The sequence below is a fragment of the Myotis yumanensis genome, unplaced genomic scaffold (genome assembly GCF_028538775.1).
Source record: "Myotis yumanensis isolate MYYU_CA2020_CCGP unplaced genomic scaffold, mMyoYum1.0.hap1 SCAF_9, whole genome shotgun sequence".
NCBI classification, from domain to species: Eukaryota; Metazoa; Chordata; class Mammalia; order Chiroptera; family Vespertilionidae; genus Myotis; species Myotis yumanensis.
The window spans coordinates 54,010,482-54,027,626 of NW_027223760.1; positions in this window are offsets into that span (position 1 = coordinate 54,010,482).

Below are 17,145 nucleotides of genomic sequence, written 5' to 3' on the forward strand. Positions count from 1 at the left end.
ATTTTAAAAAAACCCAAAACTACAGCCATTAGGGATCTTGCTTCAGGAACTGTTATATCCCATGGGGGTGGGGAAGAAGTTAATACTCAGGTCATAGGAAAGTTTGGACCAAATGAGAACAAGTAGCCCAAATCAAACAAACAAACTGTAAAAAAAAAAAAAAAAGCAAAACCAAAATTATTTATGACTTTAGGAGATAACTGGAAAACTTGAATTTTGCTTGAATACTCAATATCACTGAATTAATGCTTTTTTTTTTTTAGATGTCATAGTGGAGCTGTGCTTATGCTTGAAAAATAAAAGCATTTTTATCTTTTAGGGGAAACCTAAAATAATTACTAATAAAATTATGTGCTATATCAAAATATGAGGAATGGAGGGAGATATGTTGGAGGTGCATTTGAAGAATTTGGGCTAGAAATTGATCACTTTTATGCTAGGTGATGGTTACATGGGGATTCATTACATGATTCTGAATGAAAATATCCTATACTTAGATTTGCAATTCAACACATAAATATAACTCAGTAAGAAAAGAGAAAAGCAATGGTACTGATAACACAAACACCTAGAAAAAAAGAATAAATTTATTCCGGTGGGAAAATATAGGAAAGCAGTTAAGAGTGTGGCCTCTGGAATCAGATTACCTCTGTTCTCTTACTCTCTAATAATTCTGCACAAGTTATTAAGCCTCTTTCCTTATTTACAACATGGGATAGAAATGCTACATATGTTATATGGTTATTTTAAGTATCGAAAGAGACAATTATATACGAAGTGCTTAGAACAGGGTCTGGAATATCAAGGTGTTTAATGAATGTTAACCCTTACGAACTATTAGGATAAAAATGGCAAAATCCAGAAAGCCTCAGTCCATAACCCTCTTATTCAGGGAATTTAATCACTTTTATTCATAATAAAAGAAAGTGTTACCTTTTGAAGGTGTCGCAAAATGTCGGTTTAGTTAAATATTTCACTCGTTACAGTTAGAATTACAGAGGAGTTTAATTAGTTTTCTTGGAGGCAAATAATATAAATTATACAACCACCAGGGGTCAGTGTTGTTACAAATGGAACTTCAACTGAAGAATTTTTTTTAAATATATTTTTATTGATTTCAGAGAGGAAGGGAGAGTGAGAGATAGAAACATAAATGATGAGAATCAGTGATTAGCTGCTTCCTGCAGCGCACCTCCCTCCCCCCCCCCCCCCCCCCACTGGGGGTTGAGCCCACAATCTGGGCATGTGCCCTTGACTGGAATTGAACCCGGGACTCTTCTGTCCTCAGGCCAAGGCTCTATCTACTGGGCTGAAGAATTTTTTGAAAGTTACTTGACCTCACATTTTACTTAATTACAACGTGGAAACCCTTATGTAGAGAGTTTCCTTCTTTGTGACTTAATATTTCCCATTGGCATGTGGCAGAATTTAGAGTCACTCACTGAGAAGAGAACCCTGTTTAACTGCTGCTTGAAAAGGCCAAGGAACTCTTGCAAGCCAAGATATTTGTGATGTTTTCTTCAATTAGCTTCTGAAAGTGTACAAACCCTCTTTCAGGTTAAGCTAGTGCATTTAAACCATCTAAGAAAAACTACTTTCTTTTATAACTTATTAAAAGCAATCACAGTTCATGCTATTCCAGGCTCTGCAAATATTTTAGTTTTGTTTAATTTTTTTATGTTCCTGAAATAAGTTCAGCTCCAGAAATAGAATATGCAACTCTATGTGCATTTAAGATTAAGTTGCCAAATTTCGAATAGATTCCCTTATTTTTATCCAGTTTAAAATACCATTTCTGATTTACTTACACAAGAATAAATGAAGTACTGGTCTTCATCATGAAATGAATAGTTTGTAAAGTATCTTGAATCTTAGATTACTTTCTTTCAAATTTTTATATACAAGTTTTAAATACTATAATAAAATTCTCAAAGTTGCATTTTGCCAATGAAATATTGGTTATTTGGAAAAATCAAATTCCAAATACAATAAAACAGTATTTATTAGTAATAGTATAATCTTTTCCTTATATATGTAGTACCAATGTAATTTACCAAACTTTGTGACAAATTATGAAAGAGACATTTTGGATTAAAATTTAAGCATTGCACTAAGTACAGATAAGTCGTTATCATCAAGTTATTAATAAGTTAGAAAATAAACTTACGGCAATATATTTTAATAGTAATACTTATAACAGCATAATACTAAAAAGGTGGATTTTTACTTATCACCTTTAATAAGGTGGTAACCTATAGAAGCTCCACAATCATAGAAACTATAAATAAAGTATTTTCATGGTGCTTAAAACATTTTTAGTGGAGCCAGAAAGAATCTAGTCCCTTGACAAGTGATTATTATTTTTTCCTGGGTTTCAGTGGAATGCTGGAAAATTACCAGTGACATGTCAAAATTCCAGGTTTGGCAGACACTGTTGGTGCCGCCTATATCCTCTCTTCCTATCCTGCCAGAGCATTTCTGCCAAACTTCCTCTCCTTGCCGAAGGCCCTCTGGCTGCTGGAGTGCCTCAGGTCAGAAGCACCGATGTTTAATATCACCCAGCAACAGTCCTGATGACTGTTCTACAGTGTTCCTCCAGGCTCCCCAAGAGGGTTAAGCTCCAGTCGACCCACTTCCTTGGCTTCTTTCCTTTTCGTGTCTTACTTTCTCCCATTCTTACCTCTGTTTTGGGGATCACCTCCAGTTTCCCTAGAATCCTTGTGTCTGCTTCTGGAGAAACCTAAATCCAGACAACAGGAGTCAGTATAGTGATCTTAGAAGGCAGAAAGTCTGGCTTTGCCTCCCAGCCCTGCCATGTGAACTTGGGCAGATTACTTGCCCACTCTCCCTCAGTTCTTCGCCTGTAAGATGGGAATAATGGGTACTATTAGGGTACCCATTACCCTAATGGGTACAGCCTATCATCTTGATTCACTTATTATTGTTAATGATAACAATATGGCTTTGCACGACCATGGAAAAGTTGCTTAATTTTCTGTGGCTCAGTTTTCTCACCTGTAAAATGACAGTAGTTATAGTACCAACTTCACAGAGTGTTTATGAAAAGTCAGAAGTTTATATTTGTAAAACACTTGGAACATAGCACATGACACTTAGCAATTGCTATATTTTTGAATAAAATTTCAAAAGCTATGCATTTTCTTGTACAAAATAAAATATATAAAATTTCCAAGTTATGAGTTGACTGAAAGGTGTGTGTGTGTGTGTGTGTGTGTGTGTGTGTGTGTGTGTGAGAGAGAGAGAGAGAGAGAGAGAGAGAGAGAGAGAGATTAGTTCAGTAAGATTAATCTATGGATTTGTGTAAATGAGGGGAATCTAGAGGATGAATTTTCAGCAGACAGCTCTCAAAGGGGACTAGAGTACAGATAAATACATAAAGAGGAGATGGATGGCCAGAAAACTGTCTTCAAAGGGGCAGAAATTCTTTTCATATTTATAAGTGTAGGTATGAAGACAACCCACCAATGACTTAGGGTGCAGACTTAGCCTTTCAAAGTTTATTTCAAATTGCAAAGATCCCAATGTGCATATGAGAACATCTTGATTACTACAGTAACAGCAGGGGCTTCTCCTCTATAGGCAATATTGTGCTTAAGCTTACTACTATCTTGTAGCCTAATACAAGATCCAACCACAAAGGAAATGACATGGCTGTCCATTACCAAGTGACTTAAAGGCAGTTCCAGAAAATCATAGACTATGGCTAACTACAGCACAAAAAGTTTACTATATGCAACAACATGGATGAGAGAGGAGAGAGAGAGAGAGAGAGAGAGAGAGAGAGAGAGAGAGAAGGAGGAGAAAGAGAAAAAGAAAAGAAAGGAAGTCTCACTTATTCTAAATTAAAACTTGAATCTTACAACTTCTTTGCTCTCCTCAACAAAGGTCTGCCCTGAAGCTCAGGGATTTACAATGGGAAAGGGAATATCATCTTTCTTTTTTCTCTTTCTGCGCGACTGGACAGAAAACAGCCCATTGTGTTTTTATTGATTTCAGAGAGAAAGGGAGAGGGAGAGAGATAGAAACATCATTGATGAGAGATGGAGAATCATTGATTGGCTGCCTCCTGTACGCCCCACACTGGAGATAAAGCTCCAAACCCAGGCATGTGCCCTTGACTGGAATCGAACCTGGGACCCTTCAATCTGCAGGCCGAAGCTCTGTCCACTAAGCCAAACAGGATAGGGCAGGAGTTCTTGATTTTTGCACCCTTCAGTTGTCTCTTACCAATCAAACTCAGCAATATGCAATCACTTTCAAAGGCATACCTTCACTCCATTTTGTCCTGAGCACACGATGTTTAGTTAGGCATTATTATTATTATCATCATGATGATTATTATTACAATTTTATAAACTAGGAAACTAAAGTTCTCATTAGGAATTTACTGTTCAGAGCACTTATTCAAGATGATGGCCCAAAACACAATACGCATCTGTCACTATGGCAGGCACACGCATAGTTTCTGATAAATAACAGAAAAAAATGTGCTTGGCTAAGGTGATATAGTTCTCATTTCATATCAGTTGTAGTCCTGCTCCACTAGTCCTTTCTGTTTTCATGCAGTTATCACTATAAAGAGAGAAGAGCACTGAACAGATGACATCTTTCATTTGCAGTCAAATTCCTGGTTCCGGGAGTGACAGGCCAGGTAAGCCTCACCCTTTATAGAAGTTGATTCAGGAAATTCTGACCTCACACTTCTTTTTTGTTCTTTTAGAAAGCTGAGGGACCAGAACAACACAGGGCTTCCTGAAATCTCTCTTGAATGGTTATCTTCTGTGCATTTCCTTATAAAAACATAGATGGACTTAGGCATTGTCCTGGATTCTAGGGAAATATGCACTCTTCCAAAAGCACACAAAAGTTCTAAAACAACAAATAACTTTTCAAACTAAAGTTGCCTACATTGAAATTCCCTTGTTGTAACAGTGATAAGAATACTGTCATCATGGTTTTAATTTAGTTTGTTAGATCTCTCAACCATACCTGGAAATGCTGACAAAAACTTGTCCAGAGTCCAAGTGATGTTCTAGCCTCAAGTTAAGCTAAGAAGCAGATAAGCAAGAATAATGCTTACTCATTACCAAGCTTCCCTAAGGCAGGCATTGCAAATTCTATTTGCATCCTTCACCATAACAAGAAGAATTCCTTATATATAGTCACATATTCACTCAGTATGAATATCATACTATTAGGGGGGATATAACTGGTAAAAGGTAAAAATATAGAGAACAATGTAGCAACCAGAGTTGACGTATACAAATAGGGCACTTTTCTTGGGGGATTTTCCAAAGACAAAAAAGAGAAAAGTTTACTTTGTGGTACAGCACCATTTCTTAAGGTTTTGTTCCCAGAAGTAGACTTCTTTTCAGAAATCTTAGGGTAGTATCTATTTCTCAAAAAAATTTGAGTTATACATATGAACTTTATGTCCATATTTATATGGTGACGTGGACTAAGACAATCAACATTTATTTTGTAGGTTTATGGTACATTGAATCACAGCCTGAATCTTTATTTTTCTCCCCCCCCCCCCCACCAATATATGTTTTGAAGTTTATTTCAAAGGGCCCCATGCAGGAGGCAACCAATCCATATGTCTCTCTCACATGCATGTTTCTCTCTCTCTCTCTCCCTTCCCCTTCCTTCCACTCTTTCTAAAAATCAGTGGAAAAGTGTCTTTGCAGAGGATTAACAACAACAACAAAATGTCCTTGAAGATTAGGCTTGGAGAATTTATAATATCAGAGGGGGAAAAAGTCTTTCCTTTAACATATTAATTAAAATCATTGCCAGGGTTCTTGTCCCAGCATCAAGAAGGGTTCAGGAATCTGGAGAAGGCTGTGCGTAGATGACATAGGAATCCAGAGACTAATAAAGAGTCCGGAGATAAGATACAATTTTGAAAGGCATTGGGGGTCAGAGGACCTTCAGCTAAAGCAGTGGTTCTCAACCTTCCTAATGCCGTGACCCTTTAATACAGTTCCTCATGTTGTGGTGACCCCCAACCATAAAATTATTTTCGTTGCTATTTCATAACTGTAATTTTGCTACTGTTATGAATCGTAATGTAAATATCTGATATGCAGGATGTATTTTCATTGTTACAAATTGAATATAATTAAAGCATAGTGATTAATCACAAAAACAATATGTAATTATATGTGTTTTCTGATGGTCTTAGAGGACCCCTGTGAAAGGGTCGTTCGACCCCCAAAGGGGTCGCAACCCACAGGTTGAGAACCGCTGAGCTAAAGGCACTGAAGACTCCCTCCTTGTCTAGGACCCTTGCTTTTATTAACACAATTTGTCCTAAGGCAAGATGGAGATAATACACTTCAAAGGGTAAGGTTTCAAAGGGTACAGAAGCATTGTCAGTTTGGGGGAATTAGCCTTCGGCTGTTCAGGTGTTTGGCCAGTAGGAGGCAATAACATGTAGATTAAGATGCCCTTTAACTGTCTGGCAGCCACAATCAGTTTCCTTTTCAGGTTTGGGGAAATGCCTTTAGCCATTCCCAACAGGTGACTACATGTGTGACTCAACCCTGTTAAGTCCCCAAATCTCATCAACCTTTTGATGAAACTCTTGAAATTATGACATGCTGGAATTGGTTCCCGGCAAATCATTTTCTAAAATTTTGTTTTAAAATCTTGTGGGAAAATAAACAAATGACTTCAAATTTCTTTGTTTTGATAAATATTTGCTAATTATCATTTTAATTAAAAAATAAAAAAAGGGGTAGATACTCATACCACTGACATTTTTATCATATGAATTATCCCATCTTCTTTCCAATTTAACAATGAAAACTAAATGGAATAAAGTCAAATAAGGATTTAATAGCTCTGTTTGCAAAAGCAACATTAAGTGGAAAGATGAGGCAATGAGTGATATCATTTCCCAAAGAATGTTCTACATAATAAAAATTCCTTGGAATTTTAACAGTTGAGCCATGAACAGGAAATGTATTCTTTAGAAAAATAAATGTAGCAAATACTGGATTAAATACATTATACAGGTGAATTTACTCTTGTCCTTTTACTTCACATTATACTATAACCCAACTACTTTTAATCACTTCTAGTAAATACACTGATGCGAATCCCCTTCCTCTCTTTCCTGAATTATTGCAATAGCCTCCTCTGGAGGTCCCCCACTTCAGTCTATGCCAGGGGTGGGCAAACTTTTTGACTTGAGGGCCACAATGGGCTCTTAAACTGGACCAGAGGGCCGGAACAAAAGCATGGATGGAGTGTTTGTGTGAACTAATATAAATTCAAAGTAAACATCATTACATAAAAGGGTACTGTCTTTTTTTTTTTTTTTTTAGTTTTATTCATTTCAAACGGGCCGGATCCAGCCCGTGGGCTGTAGTTTGCCCACGGCTGGTCTATGCTCAACAAACAGCAGAGTGTTTTGGCTTTTGTAAAATGCAGTTCCCACCCAGCAGTTGTGGTTCAGTAGTTGAGCATCGACCTCTGAACTAGGAGATTCCTGGTCAGGACACATGCCTGGGTTGCAGGCTTGATCCCCAGTGTGGGACACACAAGAGACAGCCAGTCAATGATTCTTTCTCATCATTGATGTTTCTATCTCTTTCTTCCTCTTCCTTCCTCTCCGAAATAATATATATATATATATATGTATATATATATATATATATATATATATATATACACACTAGAGGCCTGGTGCACAAAAATTTGTGTACTGGGGGGGGGGGGGGGGGAGAGGGGGTCCCTCAGCCCGGCCTGTGCCCTCTCACAGTCTGGGACCCCTCGGGAGATAACGACCTGCTGGCTTAGGCCTGCTCCCGGGTGGCAGAGGGCAGGCCCAATCCCTAGGTGCAGCCCCTGGTTGGGCTCAGAGCAGGGCCGATTGGGGAGTTGGGGCGCTGCCCCCTGTCATGCACAGAGCAGGGCGGATTGGGAGGTTGCGATGCCACCCTCAGTCATGCTCAGGGTAGGGCCGATTGGGGGGTTGGGGCACCGCCCCCTGTCACACTCAAGGCAGGGTCGATGGGGAGGTTGCGGCGCCACCCCCTGTCACCCACAGAGCAGGGCCAATCAGGGGGATGGGGCGCTGCCCCCTGTCACTCACAGAGCAGGGCCAATCAGGGGGTTGGGGCGCTGCCCCCTGTCACGCACAGAGCAGGGCCCATCAGGGGGGTTGGGGCTCCGTACCCTGTCACGCACAGAGCAGGGTCAATCAGGGGGTTGGGGAGCTCCCCCCTGTCACGCACAGAGCAGGGCCCATCAGGGGATTAGGGAGCTCCCCCCTGTCACTCACAGAGTAGGGCTGATAGGGGAGTTGGGGCACCGCCCCCTGTCACACACAGAGCAGGGCGGATCAGGGGGTTGGGGCCCCACACCCTGTCACACTCAGGGCAGGGCCAATGGGGAGGTTATGCCTCTACCCCGTCAAACACGGAGCAGGGCCCATGGGGGGGGGGGTGTTGGGGCGCCGCCCTCTATCACCCACAGAGCAGGGCCCATCAGGGGGTTGGGGCGCTGCACCCTGTCACACACAGAGCCGCAGGGTGCTCAGGGGGTTGGGGATCTCCCCCCTATCAGGCACAGAGCAGGGCTGATCAGGGGATTGGGGCACCTTCCCCTGTCACGAACAGAGCAGGGCAGATAGGGAGGTTGTGGCCCCGCCCCCTGTCACACACATAGCCGAAGAGCGATCAGTGGGTTTCGGCGCTGTCCCCTGTCACGCTGATCCTGGTGCCAGGAGGCCTCGCGGCTCCACTGATCCCGGTGCTGGGAGGCATATTACCCTTTTACTATATAGGATAGAGGCCTGGTGCACGGGTGGGGGCTGGCTGGTTTGCCCTGAAGGGTGTCCTGGATCAGGGTGGGGGTCCCCACTGGGGTGCCTGGCCAGCCTGGGTGAGGGGATGATGGCTGTTTGCAGCTGGTCACACCCCCTTCAGGGTGGGGGTCCCCACTGGGGTGCCTGGCCAGTCTGGGTGAGGGGCTGAGGGCTGTTTTCAGGCTGGCGGGTGACTGAAGCTCCCAACCGCTCCTTTTTTTTTTTTTTTATTCTGGGATTTATTTACCTTCTATGGCTGTCACTGGAGCTGAGAGCCAGCTTTAGCTCTGAGGTTCAGCTCCAGCTCTGAGACCTCGGCTGCTGAAAGCAGGTATCTGGGCTTTGTTTAGCTTCTATAATTGAAACAATGTTGTGGTCCTGCTGGCTGAAGCCGGGCTAGCTGAAAGCAGGTTTCTGGGGTTTTGTTTAGCTTCTATATTTGTAACAATGTTTCAAACTGCAAGCTCAGAGGCCGGCAGCGGCAGGCGGGGAACGTTGGAGTCCTCCGTCACTGAAGCAAGCAAGCCTCATGTTCACTTCAAGCTGCCTGGCTGCCGGCCGCCATCTTGGCTGGCAATTAATTTGCATATCACCCTGATTAGCCAATGGGAAGGGTAGCGGAGGTATGGCTAATTACCATTTTTCTCTTTTATTAGATAGGATATATATATATATATATATATATATATAAATTAAAATTAAAAGAAGTTCCCATCATGCCATTCCTCTGCTCAAAACCCTCCAATGTCTTTACATCTTAAGTCAAAATTCTTTTAATAGCTTACATGGTCCTCTTTATAAGAGCTACAGCTTGTAAAGAGGACCTGGAAATAATATCCAGGCTTCTTAACTGCAAAACCTGGCCCATTAACCATTATGTTACATGTAGGGATAACTTCAAAATTAACTTTTCTAACCCTTATCAATGAAATAGCTAAACATTTGCTATACAAATTAAAATTAAGGATTCATCATTCTTTTCACTGGAAGAATAATTTGTTTGTTTTCCACAAAAGTCAGGAAGAAACGGTACCCCTCAAAATGTTTTTTATGAGTAACTGTAGGAACATACAATTTTTTTTCATTACATCAAAAATTATGGAAGGGAGAGAAGTTTCTCATAGTAAATTTTTTTTTGTAGTGGAATAAAATTCAACACTTTTGTTCTATCTCAGTCTTACTATGTAGGTTTGGCTTATAAACTGCTCTTATTTGATAGGTAGAAAGCAGAAGAGATTAATTCTGATTCTCACTATCACAGAATACAATTTTAAAGGTTTTTGAAATGGAAATTGTTGATTGAAATAGAAGTGGATCTAGGAAAAACTCATTGCTTTGTGATTTTGAAAGTCAGAAGTCTCATTGAGGAAATATAGCCAAGGGAAATAAAATGTGGCCTCATAATAAGAGTTTGGAGTTTTTCTTATTTTTCTTTTTTAAAATTTAATTTATATAACTATATATGTTCTAGTTACTTAAATTATGTGCCTTGTATACACTATCTAATTTAACCTTTATAACAATGTACATATGTTTTCATATATATGTGTTCAGTATATACTCATCACCACCATTTTATAGATGGGGAGGCTGAGCAGGTTACTAGTTTGTCAAAGGCCACACTGCTTATGAATGGAGAATCTGGAAATCAAACCCAGCTAATTTTGGTTTTCATAAATGGGAAGCCCAGATTCCTAACTACACAAGCAAACATAGGAAACAGTTTTCAAGTGTCTTTTCATCTTGAATTTTATCACTGGGAAACCAACTTTGCTCAACTATATCTCCTAAACTACAAAGTATTAAGACATTTTCATTTGTCTACAGAATTTGATGTGCAAAATAAGGGTTGCTATTCTCTTGAACTTGAAGAATGCCTTCTCCATATTATCTAGGATAATAGAAAAAACTTAAAAGCAAAGATAACTGCTATATTTTTAAATGACTGTGGAGAAACATTCCATTTTTTTTTCACTTGTTGAAACACAAAGTTGAAATATTTAAATTTCAAACTATCTTCCTTTATAAACTTTTATTTATTTACTTTAAAATATTTTTTATTGATTTCAGAGAGGAAGGGAGAGGGAAAGAGAGAGATACATCAATGATGAGAGAGAATCATTGATTGGCTGTCTCCTGAACATCCCCTGCTGGGGATTGAGCCTGAAACCCCGGCATGTGCCCTTGATTTGGAATGAACCCGGGACCTTTCAGTCCACAGGCCAACACTCTATCCACTGAGCCAAAACAGGTAGGGCTCTTTTATTTACTTTTAAACTTCTGTTAGCAGATGGGCAGAGCACTTTAACTCTCATAATCCTAAGAGACAAATTGAAGATTATGTAAATTTAAAATCTCCTCAGTCATCCAGATGACAAAAAAAAGTTAAGCTCCTGATGACCTTTTGAATGATGTCACCCTTTTCTAGAAAAATGAGCTTAATTTACTTGATATGAGAAGAGAAAGAAGCCAGGTTGTTACAGCGTTAAATGGAAAGCCTGCTTGGCAAAGTCCTCTAGAGTTATTCTCATCTGCCTCTGAATATTCTCCTTTAGACTTCAGTACTCACAATTTAAAATGTTAAAATGATCATGAACTTTCAAAATAAATGTACTGATTTTCAACTATTTTATAGAAAATTCTCCCTGAAACAAATTAGCCACTAGTTTAAACTGTGTCAATAACATTAACCAATTTCACTCACTAATGTTCATTTGGGCGATTATTCTTTAAATTGTCTTTTGGAAATTGCAAAAAACACAATCTTTTCTTCCACAAAGTTACTTGATTATCATAAATATTCAATAACCGAGGGTTTGATTTTGCTCAAGAGAAAAAGCAATGTTTGTAGACAAGAGCTGCCCCACATGAACCTGGAGAGGAAGCGGACTCTCCGATGACTGCCACACATACAGAAAAGCAACCCCACCTGCCAGTTGTTTTGGAAATGGGGTACATCCTGAATGGGGTTGGCCTTTTCGACTGGTATCATAAACTCTTCTAAATATATTCAGCCATACAGTTCTGAAAGCTTTATTATTCATGAATATTTTGGAAAGCAATTATAGTAAAATAATTATTAATATCACACCAAACCCCCATTTATAATTTCTTTAAGAAAAAACGTTTGATAATGGAGAATTTTAATCTTATACAAAAGTTGGCCTAAGAAAATAATGAACCCCTATATGCCCATCACTTAGTATCAACTGTTATTATCACTTACCAATTGCTTTTTTTTTTTTTTAAATATATTTTATTGATTTTTTTTTTTTTTACAGAGAGGAAGGGAGAGGGATAGAGAGCTAGAAACATCGATGAGAGAAACATCGATCAGCTGCCTCCTGCACACCCACTACTGGGGATGTGCCCGCAACCAAGGTACATGCCCTTGACTGGAATCGAACCTGGGACCCTTCAGTCCACAGGCTGACGCTCTATCCACTGAGCCAAACCGGTTAGGGCAACCAATTTCATTTCATTCTTTCCTCCCCAACTTTTTTCCTGGATTGTATTCCTGTGATGTCTTGCATGCACAGACATTGTGCCAATTTATTCATAAATATTTAACTACAAGAGGCCCAGTGCACAAAAATCTGTGCACTTAGTGGGGTCCCTCAGCCCGGCCTATGCCCTCTTGCAGTCTGGGACCCCTCAGAGGATGTCTACCTGCTGGCTTAGGCCCACTCCCTGGGGGATTGGGCCCAAGCTCGGAGTCAGACATCCCTCTGGCAGCCTAGCAGCCCTCAGGGGATGTCCACTTGCCAGCAGGGAGCAGGCCTAAGCTGCAGCCGGACATCCTTAGCACTTCTGAGGAGGAAGGAGAGGCTCCCACCACCACCGCTGTACTGGCAGCCATCAGCCTGGCTTGTGGCTGAGCAGAGCTCCCCCTGTGGGAGCACACTGACCACCAGGGGGCAGCTCCTGCATTGAGCGTCTGCCCCCTGGTGGTAAGTGTGTGTCATAGTGACCAGTCATTCCCAGTCGTTCTGCTGTTAGGGTCAGTTTGCATATTACCCTTTTATTATATAGGATATATCTAAATTTGAACAAGATGCTTTTATACTTTTACCTCTATATTTTAAAGATACATTGCATTTTTGTCATTATTTAAGTAATTAAATATTGCAATCACATAATAAAGATCATAAATGCATGAGGATAGTACGTAATTATGACCATTGGGAAGAATATAGTTTAAAGGGAATAAACATTTTTCTGCCTTCTCTTACATTAAGTACTGGCCAAGCTGTTTCCTCCTTGCTGTTTCTTTCATTTAATAAGTAAATATATTAAATGGGTCATTCTAAGCATTAAAACTAGATTCCCTCTCCCCCAGCCCCCCACAAAAGGACAACATAGAAGCAGTATAACCCATATGATCCTCAATAATTATTTAAATGTTTTTATAATAATAATTTGTTTGCAAAGCTGCAAGATTTCAGGTCATAGAAACAAGTATTTTTGTACACATTCTTTTTTTTTTTTTTTTTTTTTGACTTATTGATCAGCTGCCTCCTATAGTCCCACACTGGGGACTGAGCCTGCAACCCAGGCATATGCCCTGACCGGGAATCGAACCGTGACCTCCCAGTTCATAGGTTGACACTCAACCACTAAGCCACGACCAGCAAGGCTGTACACATTCTTAAACCAGATGCTAATAAGATAGTCAATCAGTAACCCAGGTTTTACAATTCATGCGAAACACTTCCTGAATTAAAGGTTTTTCTTTAGCTAAGAGAGTATACTACTGAAAAAAAATGGAATTAGAACCACTATGTTATGCTCCAATAATTCTCTTTGCTATTCTCTAAACTCACCCCACCTCCCAGTTTATTTAAATGCCTACACAATGTTTATTAGAATAGGTCTAAATTTTATGTATTTATATGCCAACATAAAAAAAATTTCAAATATAGGTAGATGATAGATGGGTAGGTAGGTAGATAGAATTTAAATTTTATTGCTATTTTTACTTTGTTTTGCTTTGGGGTTTTGGATCTCAGAATTGATTGTATCCCTTGGTTCATAGTAAAGAATTTAATTGATCGTTCTTCTTGGTTCATGGCAAATGTTTATTGTCCACCAGTGCACCTTCCCTCTTTTGTTTTATTTCATTATTTTTCCCATTCTTTCCTCCATCATCAATTCCCTTCCCACCCCTCCTTGGCAGTTACTCACATGCAGTTAATGTACATTCTTCTAATTCACATTCTACATGGCTCATGGCCTTTTCCAAATATGTGCATTCATGAAATTTATTTTTATTAATATAGGTATGGTTTGAATGGTATCATGTCCTGTTTCTTACTATTTTATTCAACTTTATAGTTTTGATATGCCCACACTGCTATCCTTTCCATGCTGCTCATTGGCTCTGATACCGCACAGTATACCTGTCATGCATGTCCATATACCACCTTTTACTCATACATTTACCTATTTTTCAACTGCTAGGGTGCCTTTCTCCTTGTGCATCTGTGAAGAGCATTTCTGGAGTAGACACGCAAGAGTGGAACTTTAGGGCACAAAGTATGCGGCTGCCGCTTTCACATAATGTTGCCAGATTGCTCTCCAAATGGCCACATCATGTTAGAGCTGCCCTCTTGCATTATTCCATGAGATTTCTCATTTCCTCACCTCCTCACCAGCCTCTGATGTTAGAACAGTGTAACAAAACCAATGGAGTCCTAGAGGGTAGTGGTTAGGTGCATGGCCTCAAAGCCATTCCACCTGGATTCAGATTCCAGCTCTATCACTTAATACTTGTATAACTTTTTGCTGACTAAGTTGTAAAATGAGACAGTAATAATACATAGTTTATAGACTTGCTAAGAGGATCAGAACAACTATATTTAAAAGTACTTGCTGCCCAGCTGGTGTGGCTCAGTGGTTGAGCATCGACCTATAAACCAAGAGGTCACACAGTTTGATTCCTGGTCAGGGCACATGCCCAAGTTGCTGGCTTGATCCTCAGTAGGGGGTGTGCAGGAGGCAGCCAATCAATGATTTTCTCTTATCCCTCTCTCCCTCTCCCTTCTTTCTGAAATAAATAAAAATATTTTTTAAAGAAAGTGCTATAGTGCTGAACCATAGAAAGCATTCAAATACTGTTTATGTTGTTCCTCCAATTAATAGTGAGGCCTAAATCAATGCGTACTCTTCCTATATTTAGTGGCCAGATTACTCCATATGTTCACATTACTTTTCCATAAAGTTCCTTGACTTTATTTTGGCTGCATCCTTTTTGTTTCTATATATCTCTGATAGCCTTAGTCATTTACAGAAAGTGAAAAGATTTTCACAGTCTACCACCCATCATTTAATTTTATCTTTGTTGTCCTATTTTGAGGCCACATCTTTAATTGAATGTAGTAAAAGTGATACATTTTTTTCCTTTGTATTTATATTTCATGATATTTTGGGTGTTGTTTAAGAAATCATTTTTTAACTCAGAAATCAAATACACATACAATTTTTAGTATTTAAATTTTTTGAATTTGCATCTCATTTTATAACACATTCTAATTATTTAATAATCTTGTTTGACTTTCTTATTAGTTCTATTAGTTTGTTAGGAGATTTTTAGTCTTTTTATTTTCAGATTATTATCTGTCATTAATGAGTTTTTATTTTTTCCTAGTAATTGTTAATAGCTTTTATTATTTTTCTGATCTTATTGTATTGTCCAAGACTTTCTGTACCCTGTTGAACAGTAATGAGATATTAGGGTTCCTATTGTTTTTTCCTATATTTTTCCAATCAGGTAAAATCCTTCTAAATCAAGCATGTCAAACTCAAAGGCTAACACGGGCCAAATAAACAAGGCATATGGCTCGTGGGCCGCAAGTTTGACATTCTTGTTCTAAATGTTTTCCATTTGATATGTTATTGCTAAAATTTATTATTGTGCCATTAGATAAAGACAAAACTTTTTCCTAGTTTTGTCAGATGCAGAATATAGAGTTCTCTGGAATATATAAAATAAAATATTTTCAGCAATCCTTCCGATAAATTTGAATAGTCCATAGAAACCTATTATTTCAGGGAAGTATCAAAATATCAAGATTAGGGGAAGCTAAGAGTGAAAGGAATACCAGTCAAGTTGCCTAATTTAAACTCATATTAAGAGATGTTGAATCAAGAAGAGAATTAGCTGAAGGAAGTGATTTCTGGTCAGTGGGAAGGAAATCTTGACTTTTCTAAACAATCTGCTATTTTTGGTTTAGGTGAACTAATGACCTTTATTTTTGTAAGTACCTGCACAACAAAATGATGATCTGATCATGTCTATGCTAAGTAATTGTTGAAATATTCCTTGAAAATATGAAGTTATTTCTCACAAGCTGGTAAACTCAGGGCTACAAACAAAACTGAAACACATGTTGATTGTAATTATTAATAAATAGACACATTTATAAAAATCAGAGCAACAAAAGCTGTTATAATCTCAAGCAACTTTAGCTCAATTTTATATTTTAAAACTACAATTATCTTCAGATCTCTATTCACATAAATGTAAGCTTAAAGCAAAAATTATCATTTTAAAATCATAAATCTTCATGAGACCTTGGATTCTCAATCTTTCTTTTAGTCATAAGCATTCTCTAATATGTAATCTCCCAAATTGATAATGATGTCCTCTCTCAATAATCTTACAGGTGTTAGCTATTTCCTGTATAATAATAATAACAATAATAATAACAAATAGTTTTATATATAATAAAAATATAAGAAGAAAGTGCTGAATTAACCTACTATAGTAAGCAGGCTTACAAAATACAGATTATTAATCAAAATGACAGACATTGAAGGCTAATAAAACTTTCACCTTAGTACTTACCGAGGCATGACTGCCTTATAGTTATAGCATGTGTAATTTCTAAGTAAGTCACTAGTGAAAGGGAAAGTGCTAGATCCTGATTGATACTTTTTTTTTTTTTTTTAGAAAAAAGGTGAATTAAAAAATAAGTTTTAGTTTGTCTAGTATGGAGAGGAGGGATGAAATACCCTTCCTTAGAGTATATTTTCACTTTAATCATAACATATCTTTGATAAGTACTGGGGCTAAGATCCCTGCTGATTATTAATTAACCTGATGTGTATTGACTGTGTTCTCAGGGCTTTGCCATACATGATCTCTTTTAATCCTCAAAGCACTCAAGTTTTCTAACTCCAGTTTCTGTGCTTATACCTTCAAATAATTCGGTAAATCAAACATAAGTTACTAACAGCAGAATGTGGGAGCTAAAAAAATAATACTTTTCCTTCTACTTTCTAAGTTCTTTAGCTGGACTAATAAT